Source organism: Plecotus auritus (assembly GCF_963455305.1).
Source record: "Plecotus auritus genome assembly, chromosome: 5".
NCBI classification, from domain to species: domain Eukaryota; kingdom Metazoa; phylum Chordata; class Mammalia; order Chiroptera; family Vespertilionidae; genus Plecotus; species Plecotus auritus.
Window position 1 is genome coordinate 137,391,257 of NC_137776.1, and position 17,151 is coordinate 137,408,407.

At 40.0% G+C, this 17,151-nt stretch overlaps 1 protein-coding gene across 8 annotated transcripts in view; it reads left to right on the plus strand.

The window, feature by feature from the left end:
- LOC308247867 (uncharacterized protein) overlaps positions 1-17,151 on the plus strand; it is a 139,546-nt gene that overhangs the window by 97,411 nt on the left and 24,984 nt on the right. For all 8 annotated transcript variants that reach the window (XR_013960575.1, XM_080667624.1, XM_080667626.1 and 5 more), the window contains one exon: positions 2,181-2,289. The gene's annotated coding sequence lies outside the window, so the exon portion shown is untranslated. The remainder of the gene's footprint in view (positions 1-2,180; positions 2,290-17,151) is intronic.

The window sequence follows — 17,151 nt, forward strand, 5'->3', positions numbered from 1 at the left end:
TTCCAACTTTCATCCAATATAATTTCCAAGTCCATCTCCACTTGTGCTGTCTGAGGGTTGAGGGACATAGCAGAATTAGCCATAATTTAGGTGGGGTAGGACACATAGGTGCCCCGTGGCGGATGTTCTAGGTTGCTGGGAGCTCCAAGGAAAGAATTCTGATTTTCAGCAAACCATCCTCACCTTCACTGACAGGTGAATATTTCCCCCTTAGATCTGCCGTATCTGAAGCCCAGGTCCCCTGGTCCTCATATAACTTGATGCTGTCATCTCAATAGCTGCCTCCACTTTATTTTAAACTAGGGGCCCAGTGCACGGATTTGTGCACCTTGAAAGGAATTGTGGGCCGCGAGGCTGTGGTGGGCACAGGGTCTCGGCCCATCCTCTGCGCCCTCCCACTGTGGCACCCAGTCCCCTGTCTGCCAGCAGCCCTGCTCCTGCCACCACCACTCCCATGAGCTGACGATGCCAGCCCCACTCATACCCGCTGACCAGGCGGAGCGATTGGGGCAGGTGCCAGCAGCGGGTGTGAGTGGGGCCGGCACCATCACTGGGTGTGAGTGGTGGCTGCTGCCCCGAACACCCCTCAGGAGCAGGGAGAGGTGGAGGAGCCCTGAGGGGCAATTGGGGCTGGCAGCCACCACTCACACCTGCTGATGGCACCAAGCAATTGGGGCCGGTACCAGGCGAGACCATGGCATGCAGGAGCAAAGAATTTTCAGTAACCACCAGAGGCTCGCCTTGATGACAGCACCAGTGCCCCACGTTGGCCTGGTGCCCCCACTCACCTGCTCCACCATCCCATCGCAGCTGACGCCCACCATGGTCCACGCTCTGCCACCTGCTGCCGACGTCCACCATGTTCTGTGCACGCCCCCTGGTGGTCAGCGCATGTCATAGCAACCAGTTGTTCAGTTGTTCTGCCATTCGGTCTATTTACATATTAGGGTTTTATATATATAGATACTGTCTCCCAGGCATAGCGTGGCACATAAAAGCCCAGTCTGTTAACAGCAACTGGCTGCTCCAAATCCTGGCTCCACCACTTCTTTCAGGGGACCCGATGTATATGACTTAACCTTCCTGGGTCTCGGTTTTGTTTGCTATAAAAGGAGGCTAGCAAGAGTACTTTCCTGGGAAGATGGTTGAGACTAAATGACAGAAGGGATTTGTAAGAGTGTGTGCTCAATCAACGTTAGTGGTTGCTGCATTGCTCTCGATAACAATACAAGGAGTTCTGTTACAGGGCTGTTGTCTCCAGCAGTACAGAAAGAATATGTTCATAGTTCATATCATTCGTAGGCATCCCAGGGTGAGAAGAATCTGAAACATAGTTATGTCCAATTTGCTGTTTGACTCCAGAGAATGATCTGTCACAGATCCTGTACTATAGGAGTTATCTTCTTCTTGTCCGGGTTACTGCCTCCAACAGCAGAAAGCTTTGGCTCACCACCTGAAAAGCTCAAGTTGACCTGGAAGCCATGCTTAGAAAAGAAAAAGAAGTGCCTCTTCTATAACTTGAAGAGTATAAAGGATGCAGTGATAAAAACCACTGTCCTGGATTTTTCCAAAACTCAATAAATCTCTCTGCATAAGGGTCTCCAGGAGTTGCCAAAGTATCCTTTGTCTCCTTGTCTTTGTCATACGATAGACTAGAAAAAAGTTAATGAACTCCCTCCTATTAGATTGTGCATTTGTGCTCAAAGTCTATAGAAGTGCTACTACTTCAAGTTATACACATCTAAAATACACCCCATGCTTGTTTCATGGTTTCTCTGCAATATTCTGACTTTATTTGATCACTTCCTGTGAGTTTGTCTATTTCCTCATGCAAAGCTGATTCTCTTTCTCTCCTCCCCCTCTCCTGTTCCTTCCCCTCCCCCCTCTTTTCCCCTCTCACTCTTTCTTCCCACCTTTATACTTTTTGCATATTTAGATCATCTTTCTCTCTCTCTCTCTAAAGACCTTCCAATGGCTCAGCCTTTTGTTGCAATGAGTGAGCAAGGTTGGAAAACAGAGCCAAACTGGGAAGCAACAGCTCAGCCTCACAGAGTAAATGTGCTTTGTGCTATTTCTGGCCAGAGCAGATGTGGCCTGATGGTCTTTGGGGAACAATATATCTCAGGTAAAAATAAATTACTAAGATTAGAACCAAAACGATGCAAATCCTTTATTTACAGACAGATCATGAACTGGGAGCCACGTGGAAAGAAGACTAGCTTGGAACTCAGTCAGGATCCTGTCCTGGGTTTCTTCCAGATTACCCTCCAATCATCCATCTGGTCTCAAGTGAGTACCTGTGACTTACAAAACCATTTTTAAAAACCAACAACAACAAAAAATAGGGAGAATAGAATAACCAAACTCTGTGTGTCAGTACTGAGTTCTAGGCCATCCTAACATTTTGACAAGTTCACTCCAGACCTACTTGATTCCTCTTCAGTCCCATTTGCATTCCTCCCGCCCCACAGGTAAACACTGTCCTGAATTTGCATGCTTTCCTACTTCCGTATACATATGTATCTTTCAACAGTAGGTACTGTTGTTTTGCATGTTTTGAACCTTTAAATAAATGGAAGCACACTGGCTTTTTCTAAATCTAGCATTAGACTTCAGAAACATAGCTCTGGTCCATTCATTTTAACGTTATGTGATGTAATGTTTCATGAACAGACCACTATATATATATATATATTCATTTTTCTATTGATGAACAATCAGATTGCTTCTTTAAATTTTTATTTTATTTTTCTATTTCAAATGACATATATTGTTATATTAATTTCCGGTATTTCACTTCATGATTACACATTTATATACCTGATGTGGTGATCACCCAAATAAGTCTAGTATCGATCTGGTACCATACATAGACATTGCAGTATTATTGACTGTATTCCCTATGTTGTACATCACAGCCCTGTGGCTATTTTTATAACTGGCAGTTTGTATTTCTTAATCCCTTCACATTTTTAATCCCACCACCAACCTTCTTTGATCTGGCAACCACCAATTTGTTTCTGTTTTGTTTGTTCATTCTGTTTTTTAGAATCCACATAAAGTAAAATCATATGGTATTTGTCCCTGTCTGACTTATTTCATTTAGAATAATACCCTCAACATCCATTCATGTCACAAGTGATAAGATTTCACTCTTTTTAAAATATATATATATTATTGATTTTTACAGAGAGAAAGGGAGAGGAATAGACAGTTAGAAACAGATGAGCGAGAAACATCAATCAGCTGCCTCCTGCACACCCCCTACTGGGGATGTGCCTGCAACCAAGGTACATGCCCTTGACGGAATCGAACCTGGGCCCCTTCAGTCCACAGGCCGACGCTCTATCCACTGAGCCAAACCAGCCAGGGCTAGATTTCACTCTTTTTTATGATTGAGTAATACTCCACTGTGTGTATGTACCACATCTTTATACATACAGCTATTGATGGACATCTAGTTTGCTTCCATATATTGGCTATAGTAAACAAAGCTGCTATGAACATACAGGTGCATATATCTTTTTAAATTAGAGTTTTAGATTTATTTGGATAAGTACCCAGAAGTAGAATTGCTGGGTCATTTGGTATTTCTACTTTTAATATTTTGAGGAAGCTCCATACTGTTTTCCATAGTGGCTACCCCAATTAACATTACCACCAACAGTGAGTGCATGAGGGCTCCCTTTTGTCCATTTTCTCACCAACACTTGTTGTTTGTTGATGTATTGACAGGTGTGAGGTGATATCTCACTGTGTTTTTAATTTGCATGTTTCTGATGATTAGTGACATTGAGCATCTTTCCATATGTCTATTGTCCATCTGTATATCCTCTGTGGAGAAATGTATGTTCAGGTATTTTTTGGTGTTAAGTTGTGTTAGTATCTTAGATCTTTGGATATTAACCCCTTATCATTGGTGAATATTTTTTCCCCATTCACTATTTTAAAATATGTTTTTACTACTTTTAGAGAGAAAGGGAGATGGATAAAGAGATAGAAATATCAATGAGAGAGAAATATCATTGACTGTCTGCCTCCTGTACACCCCCTACTGGGGATAGAGCCTGCAACCCAGGCATGTGCCCTGACTAGGAATCAACCAGTGAACTCTTGGTTCATGGGTTGATGCTCAACCACTGAGCCACACCGGCTGGGGTCTTCTCCCATTCAATAGATTGTCATTTCATTTTGTTGATTGATTCCTTCTCTGTGAGAAACTCTTTACTTTAATGTAGTCCCATTTGTTTATTTTTTGTTTCCCTTGCCTGAAGAGACATAAAAAAATTACTAAGAGCAATGTCGAAGATTTTACTGCCTATACATATTTTTCTTCTAGGAATATTATGGTGTCAGGTCTTACATTGAAGTCTTGAGTCAATTTTGAGTTTATTCTTGTATGTAGTATAAGAAAGTGAACCAGTTTCATTCTTTTGTATGTATCTGTCCTGTTTTCCAAACACTAATTTTTGAAGAGATTGTCTTTACCCCATTGTATGTCTTGCCTCCAACGTTAATTGACCATATAGGCAAGGATTTATTTCTGAACTCTCTATTGTGTTCCAAAGACCTATATGTTTTTTGCCAGTACCCATGATATTTTGATTACTGTGGCCTTGTAGCATAGTTTGAAAGTATGATACCTCTAATTTTGTTCTTTCTCAAGATTGCTTTGACTATTCAGGGTCTTTTGTGGTTCCATATAAATTTTAGGATTATTTGTTCTGGTTCTGTGAAAAATGCCAGATAAGGATTGCATTCACTCTGTAGATTGCTTTGGGTGTTATGAATATTTTAATGGTTAATTCTCCCTATCCATGAGCATGATATATCTTTCCATTTATTTGTATCATCTTCAAGTTTTCTGTTGATGTCTTATCATTTTTCAAGTACAGGTTTTTATCTCCTTGGTTAAATTTATTTTTAGGTATTTGACACTTTTGATGCAATTGTAAATTGTTTCCTTAATTTCTCTTTCTGATAGATTGTTATTGGTATATAAAAATGCAACTTATTTATTATTATTTCATTTGTATCCTATTTTTTTCCTAAAATCATTTATTCTAATAATTTTTATGTAATCTTTGGGGTTCTCTAGATATAGTAACATATGATCTACAAATTATTACAGTTTACCTCTTCCTTTCCAGTTCAGATGCCTTTTTTTTTTCTTTTGTCTGATTACTGAGGCTAGAACTTCCAATACTATATTGAATAACAGTGGTGAAAATGGCATCCTTGTCTGCTCCTGATCTTAAAGAAAAAGCTTTAAGCTTCCACTGTTGGGTATGATGTTAGCTGTGGGTTTGTCCAGACATGGCTTTAATTATGTGTAGGTGTGCTCCCTCTAGCCCCACTTTGCTGAGAGTTTTTATCATAAATGGCTGCTGGATTCTGTCAAATGCTTTTTGCTTTTTATGCATCCATTGATATGTTCCTATGATTTTTATCCTTCACTTTTTTTATGTAGTATATCATGTTCATTGATTTGCATATATTGAACCAACCTTGCCACCTGGGAATAAATCTTTCTTGATCCTACTGTATGATCTTGTTAATCTATTGCTAATATTTTGAGAATTGTTGCATCTGTGTTCATCAGGGATATTGAGGTAGGCCTGTGTTGCTATAAATTGTCTTTTTAGAACTGCTTTGGCTGTGTCCTTGAGGCCCAGTGGCATTGTATCCTTGGTCACCTAAGCTGGATGCTCTAAGGCTGTCTCTTATGTGTGTTGTGTGTGCCCTCCTATTGTAGTTGAAACTTAGTTGCTGTTAGCACATCTGTGGCTGGGATTAATCGTCAGGCTGACTGGCTATGAAGATTAGCTGTGACTACAGCAGACAAGCTGTTGTGGGGTGGGGACGGGGGGCTGACCCCATGGACCAAGAGTCACTTTAGCAGGCTTCTAATGCCAGCTGAGTCTGCCCGCGGAGTGGGTCATTTGTGGAGTTGGTTGGGTGGCGCTCTTGTGTGATCTGAAGGTGGCCACTGGGTATGTTGATTCTGGAGTCTCTGGGGAGGGGCTCCAGTGCAGGCCAAGGTTGGCCATTGTCTGTGCCTGGCTTGGAACCACCTAGTGGGAACTACAAAGTGATGGATAATTGGTTACCACTTTTTCTAGGTTTGGAGGCACTTGGAGAGGCTATGCTGTGAACCGAGGCCAGTTGTCATTCGTGCCCTGGTTAGAGTCTTTTTGTGGCTGCCACTTGTGCTGAGCTTGTGGCTTCTTAGTTGATGCTGCATTCCAAACCAACACTGGCCACAGTTCATGCCAGTCTTGTGGCACCTGATGGAAGGAGCTGCGGAAGCTGAGACTGGTCGCCGCTTGTTCTGGGCTTGGGGCGACTCGGCAAGAAGCAAGGGCAAGCAGAGGCTAGCAGCTGCTGCTTTTTGGGGATTGTGGACTTCTGAGAGACTTTTGGAAAGTTTTCAGCCCGAGCAAAGGCAGGCCACTTGTGTGGAAAAGCCACTGGACGTGGCTTGGGCCTCTAGTGAGAGTTGGTGGGATAAGGCCTGGTAAACAAGTTGGTGAACAGTGTTAAGCCAGTTAATGGAGAATTGAGATTTGGTGCCCGTCTGCACTTGTCAGCTTGGTGAGGGTAAAGCTCAACAAAGGAGCCATGGCACCTGCCAATGCTTCTATCCCAGCGAGAGCTGCCCCGACCCAGGCCTCTCCAGTCAGCTGTGCCCTGAGGCCAGTCATTTCCGTTCCTCCCTGTATGTCCCTGGTGCTTTCTGAGGTGCTGCATCTGAGCTACAGCTCAGAATGAGCGAACCTGTGAGTGAGGGAGGGAGGGAGTGAGGGAGTGAGCAGGCCCCTCAAGAGAAACACCTGGGACTCCAGCAGCCCTCCATCACTTGGATGTGACCCCTGCTGATCTTCACAGCCATATGTTATGGCGGATTCCCCTTCCTGGCACTGGTGCCCCAGGTTGGGGAGCAGGGTCGGGGGTCCCTTACTCCTCAGGGGGACTTCCACAGCTGAGATATCTCTCCCAATTCTTAATCACCACACTGTGGGCATGGGACCTGCCTATTCTGTCTCTCAGACCTCCCACCGGTCTCGTTGTGGCTTCTTCTTTACATCCTTAGTTATAGGACTTCTGTTTAGCTAGTCTTCAGGTGGTTCTCCATGATGGTCGCTCTGTAATTTAGTTGTAATTTTGATGTTGGAGATGAGCATAGCATCCACCATCCTGACTGGAAGTGCTAGATTGCTTTTAATTTTGCATTATTTAACCAGTGCTTCAACGAATCTTCTTATATATTTCCTATACTAACATACAAAAGCTTCTCTAAATTAACATTTCCAGAAAGTTTTATCTGCACCCACAGTTAAACATACATTTTATATGGAAGCCCAGCACATACATGTGCTGCATTTGTCATGTGTGTATACACATATATGTGGAATAAAGGTTTCTCAAAATAATGCTCACCCTTATTTTCTATTCAGTTATAATCCAGTTTAACCTAGTCTATTTCACACCCCAAAAATATGCTGGTTGCAATTTACCAAAGTGATTTCATGACCCAATGATGCATCTCCACTAAGAATTTAAAAAATTGTTCCGGAGACATATATCTAGACATGGAATCAGAGGGTTATAGGTTATACCCATATTTTCAAATTGGGGAGTTTATGTCCTTATGAGTTCCTTTTATACATTTAAATGGGTATTTGTATTTAGCTAGAATTCTATGTGTTTCTAGAAGAAGGCTTTTATTTAATATGCCATGTGGATAGAAATGGAAATCCTGTTTTAAACTTTCTGGGCTTCAATTTTTTTCCTCTGTCACAAGAAGCCAAAACCAAACAAAAGCTCTGGACTCTTTAGTGTTTTTGCAAACTGCTTTCTGAGGGAGGCCGTCTGGGTCTGCTACAGTGTATCTAAGTCCTGTGGGGTGCGGGGCAGTGTTGGGACAGAGAAGGGGAGAATGAGTAGTTGGAATTCTGGACTTTCACCTCAGTTCTTCCTTCCTTCCTCAAGGTGCCCATTTTAATATTTATCCATTGTATCTCTATTAGATTAAATGGAAAAAGGGGTGTGCAGCTTGGAAATATTTATAAGCTATGGGTGCAGATGTTCTCCAAGACGCTTTCTAGACCTAAACTTGGATGAAAATAACTTAAGTCTCTGGAACATATAAAATTGCATCCAGAATTGAAGAACATGATGGCAGGGCTTTGGCAAATGATGTTGGTCCACCTGAGAGTCAACCTATACCTCCTGCCATCCTAACTTGGCTAGGATGCTGTTAGAGTCCCGAAGGGCAATGAGTTGGGGACAGGCTCAGGGCTACCACTTTGGGGATTATATTCTGTCATTTGGGCTTCATCCACATGAGGCTGCTTTAAATATTTTTTTGTTTTCATTGTGTTTGTATTCTGTGAATAAGGGCCTAATACAAATTTTTTTGTGCTCCATTTCTGCCCCATGTACTGTTCTGCAAGCTCATTTTCTCAGCAGGGTATACATACAGTTACACCATTATATTCACAGATGAAATGTTATTATCATTTTAATGAAAATATTTAGCTCCTCACGGGTTTATTTTTGCCTTCTCAAATAGAGTAAGAGAATAAAAATCTGGTAGTAACTTGGTAGTAAAGTGATTTGGGGATGGGCATATGTTAACTATTTTACATAGAATGGTGGGTCCGTTTCCTAAAACGCCTGATTTTTCTCTTGCTCTCTCCACCTCCCTGGGCCCAGATGACTGCTTCCTCTCTGATCCCAGCCCCTCCCCTCAATTTGTCCTGCTTGCATTTCATCTTCCTTAATCACTGTTTTCATCACATCACTCGTGTGCTCAGAAACCCTCCAGTGTTCTTTATTTCCCACCACATCAAATCCAAATGTGGCTGCCTGTTTTCAAAGCTCCTAATCGATTCTTTCCTTAAGACTCCAGCTTTATTTCCTTTGCCAGATGTGGTTCTGGTTCCTGGGGTTTAGAGATAATGGAATTTTTGTACACCAGAAGAATAAAAATTTGCAATCTGCATCATTTTTCTGAAGCACAATTGAGCCTGGTTGCCTTAAACAAAAGCACACATCAGCAGCGATTGCTACCTCCTTCCCACCCCCTCCAGGCCATGTAAGTGAGACCGGGACCTGGGGACAGTGGTGGAGCAAAGCCAGCTGTTTATACCCTACCCTTTCTCCAGATACTGGGAGATTAGGTTCTGAGAAAAGTGACTTTATTCACTGGAATGGTTTGTGAAAAGCTCTGCCATTTTGACAAGATAGGCAGAATGCAAGCAATTTAGATGGCAAGTATGCGATACAGTAAGTTTCAAACCAGGAAGGGCTGGTTCAAGAACTTGGAAAAGAGTTACACACTGCCGAAGGCAGACTCCACAGATCAGAGTCCCAGAGAAGATGCTGGTGGGGATGGTAATGGAGACTCAGGAGAAGCCTTAACCTCTTGGAGTAGGTGTGTAACATCTGTGGATATCATTTTTCTACTTTTTGTCTATTGGGGTTGTGGGTGTGTTTATCATTTACTTTGTTCTAGAAACTATTCCAGTAAGCCCTGGCTCTTCCACTGAGTAGCAGTATGAGTTGGGGTCAAGTTTCTTTTTCCATAAAGTGAAGGCAATACCAGTACATAGAGTATGGGTTTATTGTGAGGGTTTAATGAGATACACATTGAACAGAGCACAGAGCATTGTCCAAGACAAAAATATTAGCTATTATTCCTATCATCATATTACAAGTATGCTTAAGGTCCTCTTCATGTGAACAGCTGTTAAAATCCCACTTTCTCTCCAAATACTTTCAGGTCAGTTCAGTTTAGCTAACATTTACCGAGTGCTCATCATGTACCAGGCACTGAAGTGACACTGATGAGACTATAAATAAGGCATTGACCTTGCCATTGAGCCGCTTACTTCTAGTGGAGACAACAGACTCATAGGTAGATTATTGCAGTGTAAGGCTGATACAGTCACCACTAGCCAAGTGTGACTACTGAGTACCTGAAATGGGGCTAGTCTGAATTGAGATGTGCTCTACGTGTAAAGGACACAATGGATTTTGAAGACTTGAAATGATAAAAACTGTAAAATAATGAATTTTTAGTATGGTATTGATTTCCTGTTGAAATAACATTCTGAATATGCTGGATTAAGTAAAACACATAATTAAAATTTGTTTCACCTGCTTATTTTTAATTAAAAAAAAAATTTGCAACAGGCCCAGCCAGTGTGGCTCAGTGGTTGAGCATCAACCCATGAACCAGGAGGTCATGGTTCAATTCTCAGTCAGGGCACATGCCTGAGTTTCAGGCTCAATCTCCAGTGTGGGGCATGCAGGAGGCAGCCAATGAATGATTCTCTCTCATCATTGATATTTCTCCCGATCTCTCCCTCTCTCTGAAATCAATAAAAACATATTTAATAATAAAAAAAACTTTGCTGCTAGGAATTTAAATGTATGTGGCTCCTGTTATATTTCTATTAGACAGAACTGGTCTAAGGCGATACAGTGGAGGTTAAACCAAGGTGCTACGGGAATGGAGAGAGGCAGGTGTCATGCAGCCTGGAGGTTGAAGGAAGGCTGCCTGGAAGAGCAGATGCATCCTGAGCTGAGTCTTCAGATCAAGCAGAGGTTATTCAGGCAGCGACAACCAAAAGGGCCTTCCAGATTGAGGTAACAGGAAAGGCACAGAAGATGGGAGTGTTGAAAGCTGCTGGTTGTTGCAGAGCATAAGGTATTGTGAATTGGGAACTGGAAGAAGATGAAACTACCAGAGAAGTGGGGCCTGGTTTTCCCATTATTTAACATCCAGTTGTCATTAACTGCTCTGGTTCTTGTCTTATGCATGAGGTCTGGTTCTGTTTCCACTATTTATTGGTATGAAGTTTTGGATGATCAGCTGTTGAAAGCTGGAAGCTTATGTCTGCACAAGAAGAGTACTATCCTGGAGGATGGGACTAATGTGCATATGCTACTCAGAAGGCAGAATGCCATTTCCTTTCTGCAGATAGTCCCAAAGAGTGGGTAGGCAGCCAAAAATTGCTGACTAGAGTAATGGATGAGAATCATACAGGAAGGTGAGAGATTTGGTATGTTCTGGTTCATTGGGTTCAAGGAGAATATACCTGACTACATCACACTCATTTGTCTGTCAATGGATTTCAGTGGGACTGCTGCCCCCACCCCAAATTCCCACCAATAAGGAATAGAACCATCCACCAGATTATATTAATTTGGAGGCTCATTATACCCATTTGATCACAAATCACACTCAGGTCTTCTGCCTTTTACTAGTATAGATTGTTATTAAATGGATATTTAGTAGGTTGTGCAAGAGTAGGTGGAGGAGGAATGGCTAAAGGAGACTCCAACAACGTAAGTGGATGGAGAAGTGGAGAGTTAGGGGGCACCTTCCATGTCTGCATCTCACTTTTGAATGTACATGAGAATCTTGTGAGAATACCCATTCTGATCATGATGTCCAGGGGTGGAAGCAATAATCTGCATTTTCATCAAGCTCCCAGGTGATGTCAAAGCCACTGGTCCATGGACCTCAACTTTGAGTTGCAAGGTCTTCGAGTCCATTTAGTACAATCCTTTATTACAGGGACACATATAAATTGTCAACAGCACTTTGCAAAAGCTATCTTTTGTAAACATGTTTCATACAATATTTTTACTAGCTACATAATATTTAGTCATATCAAAATTTTGTTGTTTTTCAAACAGTCCCCAGTTGGACATTTTGGTTGTTTTTAATTTTTTTTGTCATTATAATCAACACTTCAATAAACACTTATGAACCTAAGGTTTATATACATTAGGGTAAATTCCTAGAAGTGAAATTACTGGGTTAAAAGATAAGATGTTTTAATGTTTTTAGTTCATTCCTGGCCAGTGCGGCTCAGTTAGTTGGAGTGTCATCCAGTGCACAGAAAGGTTGCGGGTTCGATTCCTGGTGGAGGCACATACCTAGGTTGCAGTTCCAGTCCCCGGATATTTCTCTTTCACATCGATGTTTCTCTCTTTCTATCTTTCCTCTCTTTCTAAAGTCATTTAAAAATATCCTGAGGTGAGGCTTAAAAAAATTTGTTTTAGTTCGTTTGTATGTTTGTCATATTGTCCTGTGGAAAAGTTGTACTAATGTGTATGTGTTGCCACAAACAGTAAGAATACCAATTTGTCTACAACATGCCCCATAATCTTTTTTTTTTTAATCTTTAATAGTTTGAAGAACAAAAACAAATGGTGTCCCATCGTTTTATTTTGCATTTTAATAACTAGGGCGATTGAACATTTTTTTTTTCATTTGGCTATTGCCATTTTAATTACTTATTTTGGGATATTAACTTTTCAGATCTACTCATTTTTCTATTAGGGCAGTTTTATTTTTCTTAATGACTTGATAGATTGTAGTAGTTGTTTTAGTGCAAAAAATATTTATCCCAAATAATTTTCCCAGTTTATTTGCTTTGCAGTTTTGTATGTCATTAAACTAGAATGTGTTCTGGATTGGGTCTTCTATCAGATTATTCTTTATTTTTAAGGAAGTTATGTTTTTGTGTGTCTGTGTTAACTGTTAAACTTGCTAAACATCTGTATTCATTTGAATAGTTTAAGTTAATTTTGAATCTTATCTCTTTTTCTTGTCTTAATTTATTAGCTAGAAATTCTAAAACAATGCTAATGACTCTTTTTAAACTTTTTTATTAATTGAGGTAAAATTGACATGTAACATTATATTAGCTTCCCGTGTATAACAATTTGATATTTGTATACATTGAGAAATGATCACCAAAGTATGTCTAGTTAATACCTGTCACCATTCATAGTTATAAAAAATATTTTTCTTGTGATGAGAGAATTAAGATTTACTGTTCTAATAATTTTAAAATATTTAATACAGTATGATTACTACAGTAATCATGCTGTACCTTACATCCCCATAACTTATTTATAACTGGAAATTTGTACTTTTTTACTCCCTTTACCCATTTTGTCCACCCCTATCCTCAGCAACCACCAATCTGTTCTCTCTCTGAGCTTGTTTTTATTTTTAGATGCCACATGTGAGATCACATAGTATTTTTCTTTCTCTGTCTCATTTCACTTAGCATAATACCCTCTAGATCCACCCATGTTATGACAAATGGCAAGATTTCCTTCTTTTTATGGCTGAGTTTTTAAATCCATTTGTCCATTGATGAACACTTAGGTTGTTTCCGTATCTTGGCTATTGTAAATAACATGGGAATGCATACATCTTTTCAAGTTAGTGTTTTCCTTTTTCTTCAGAAAAGTACTCAGAAGTGGAAATCTGAATGATATGGTAGTTATATTTTTAATTTTTTGAGGAACTTCCATACTGTTTTTTATAGGTTGCATCAATTTACATCCCCATCAACAGTATACAGGGGTTCTCTTTTCTCTGCACACTTGCCAATACTTGTTGTTTCTTGTCTTTTTTATAATAACCATTCTAACAGATGTGAGGTGCTAGCTCATTGTGGTTTTGATTTGCATTTTCCTGATGATTAGTGATGTTGAGCATCATTTTGTGTACCTGTTCACTACCTGTATGTTTTCTTTGGAAAAAAATATTTATCCATATATTCTGCCAATTTTTAAAAATTGAATTGCTTGGGTTTCTTTGCTATTGAGTTGAATGAGTTCTTTATATATTTTGGATATTGGCCCCTTATTAGATATATGACTGACAAATTTTTTCTCCCATTTGGTAGGTTGCTCTTTCATTTTGTTGGTTTACTTTACGGTTCAGAGGCTTTTTAGTTAGACATAGTTCCAGTTGTTTATTTTTGCCTTTGTTGCCTTAGCTTTTGGTGTCAATTCCAAAAGATCATCACTAAGATTAATGTGAAGTACCTATGTAATGTGAAGTACTTATGTTTTCTTCTACGATTTTTATTGTTTCAGGTCTTTAATGCATATTGAGTTATTTTGTTGCATATAGTATAAGATAGTTGTCTAATTTCATCCTTTTGCAAATGGCTGTCCAGTTTTCCCAATAGCATTTATTGAAGAGACAGCCCTTTCCCCATTGTATATTCTTGGCTTATAAATTTATTGACATATATGCATGGGGTTATTTCTGTGCTCTCTATTCTGTTGCATTGATCTGTGTGTCTGATTTCATGCCAATACCGTAGAATTTGGGTTACTATCCTATACAATAAAGGGGTAATATGCAAATTGACCGAACGGTGGAATAACAGTTGGCAGGGGGCAGGGCTAGGAAGCAGGCAGTGCCAGGCCAGCCAAGGCAGGTGCCAGCCGGCAGAGGGAGGGGATGGTGATTGGGGGCAGGGCAAATAGCAATATTAAAGTATTTCTTCTAATTAATTCACTTTCAATGTGCACAAATTTGTGCACCGCTCCACTAATAGCTTTATAATATAGTATGAAATCATGGAGTATGAGCCCTTCAGCTATTTGGGGTCTTTTGTGATCCTATACCAATTTTAGGATTGTTTATTCTATTTCTATGAAAAATGCCATTGAAATTTGTTTTTTATTGTTTAAAGCAGGGGTCCTCAAACTATGGCCCATGGGCCACTGCGGCCCGCCGAGGACATTTATCCGGCCCGCCGGGTGCCACTGCCTGTCCTGCTTAGCAGCCGACTCGTCCTGGGCCCGCAGTGCGCATAGGAATTTGTTCATAGTTTTTTTTTTTAAACTATAGTCCGGCCCTCCAACGGTCTGAGGGACAGTGAACTGGCCCCCTGTTTAAAAAGTTTGAGGACCCCTGGTTTAAAGTATTACATATGTCTCCTTTTTCCCCCATCACCACCTCCACTGCCACTCCCACCCCCCAGGACAAGCCCCCACTTCCCCAGTGTCCATGTCCATTGGTTATGCTAATATGCATGCATACAAGTCCTTTGGTTGATCTCTTACCCCCCTTCCCGCCACCCTCTGTCTGAAGTTTGATGGTCTGTTCGGTGTTTTCTCTGTCTCTGGATCTATTTTTGTTCATCAGTTTATGTTGTTCACTATATTTCACAAATGAGTGAGATCATGTGATATTTATCTTTCTCCAACTGGCTTATTTTGCTTAGCATAACACTCTCCAGGTCCATCCATGCTGTTACAAATGGTAAAAGTTCCTTCTTTTTTAGTGCAGTGTAGTATTCATGGTATAGATGTACCACAGTTTTTTAATCCACTCATCTGCTGATGGGCATTTAGGCTGTTTCCAAATCTTAGCTATTGTAAATGGTGCTGCTATGAACATAGGGGTGCATATGTCCTTTCTGATTGGTGTTTCTGGTTTCTTGGGATATATTCCTAGAAGTGGGATTACTGGGTCAAATGGGAGTTCCATTTTTAACTTTTTGAGGAAACTCTATACTGTTTTCCACAGTGGCAGCACCAATCCGCATTCTCACCAGCAGTGCATGAGTGTTCCTTTTTCTCCACATCCTCACCAGCACTTGTAGTTTGTTGATTTGTTGATAATAGCCATTCTGACAGGTGTGAGATGGTACCTCATTGTTGTTTTGATTTGCATCTCTCAGATGATTAGTGACTTTGAATATGTTTTCATATGTCTCTTGGCCTTCTGTATTGTCCTCTTTTGAAAAGTGTCTATTTAGGTCCTTTGCCCATTTTTTGATTGGCTTGTTTATCTTCCTTTTGTTAAGTTAATGAGTTCCCTGTAAATGTTGGAGATTATACTCTTATCAGAAATAACATTGGCAAATATGTTCTCCCATGCAGTGGGCTTTCTTGTTATTTTGTTGATGATTTCTTTTGCTGTGCAGAAGCTTTTTATTTTGAAATTTTGATAGAGATTGCATTCAATTTGTAGATTGCTTTGGGTAGTGTGGACATTTTAACAATATTATTTCAATCCATGAGCACAGAACATTGTTCCATTTCTTTGTCTTCAATATCTTTCATTAATTTCATTAATGTCTTGTAATCTTTAGGGTACAGGTCCTTCACCCCCTTGGTTGAAGTTATTCCTAGGTATATCTTTTTGATGCATTTATGAATGGGGTTCTCTTAAGTTCATTCTGATAGTTTCTTATTGTTGTATAGAAATTCAACAGATTTTTGGTGTTTGTTTTGTTTTTAAATTATAAGAGAAAATATAGAAAAATAGATAGAAAAGGTGAGCCAGCTGGGCTGCATGGGCTCAGGAAACCAGTTATAGAGGCAAAAGAAAGGCAGACAGAATAGGCCTGGGGGAAGGCATGGGCATGCTCAAAAGAGAGAAAGAGTGCTTCGACAGGATTTTTTGTATATTGATTTTTGTATCCTGCAACTGTACTGAATTTATTACTTTTAACAGATGACAATATATATCATTGTCCTGTTCCTAATCATAGGGGCAACACTTTCAACTTTTTACCATTGGGTATGATGTTAGCTGTGGGCTTGGCATACCTACTTTAAGAGTTTTTATGATAAATGTATGTTGAAATTCACCAAAGCAGGGGTCCTCAAACTATGGCCCATGGGCCACTGCTCTTTCTGCATGTAATAAGTATGTGGTTTTGATCCTTCATTTTGTTGATGTGGTATATTACTGATTGATTTGTGGATGTTGAACCATTCTGTCACAAGGCAAGATGACTACTCTCACCACTTTTATTCAACATGGCAATGGAAGTCCTAATAAGAGCAATTAGGCAACATAAAGAAAACCATCCTGGCATCCCTGGAATGAATCCTACTTGACCCTGGTGTATGATCCTATTAATGTATTATTAAAGTTGGTTTGTTAATATTTTATTGAGGATTTTTGTATCTTTGTTGGCCTGTAATTTCCTTGTGGCATCTTCTTTGGTTTTGGTATCTGGTTGATGTTGGCCTCATAAAATGAGTTTGGAAGTCTTTCTCTTGAGACAATTTCAAACAGAGAAAGGTTGCAAATATAGTACAAAGAACTGTTTTTCCTAAACCATTTGAGAATATGTTACTGGCATGATGCCCCTTCAACTCTGAATACTTTAGTGTATGTTTTCTACAAACAAGAAATACTAGGTTATCAAAATATAACTATCAATACCAGAAAATAAATGATAGTACTGTATCATCTAATTTTTAGCCCTATTCAAGTTCTGCCAAAAATCCCAGCCACATCCCAATAACATCTAGTTTTTGTTGTTGTTTTTAAATATATTTTCATTGATTTCAGAGAGG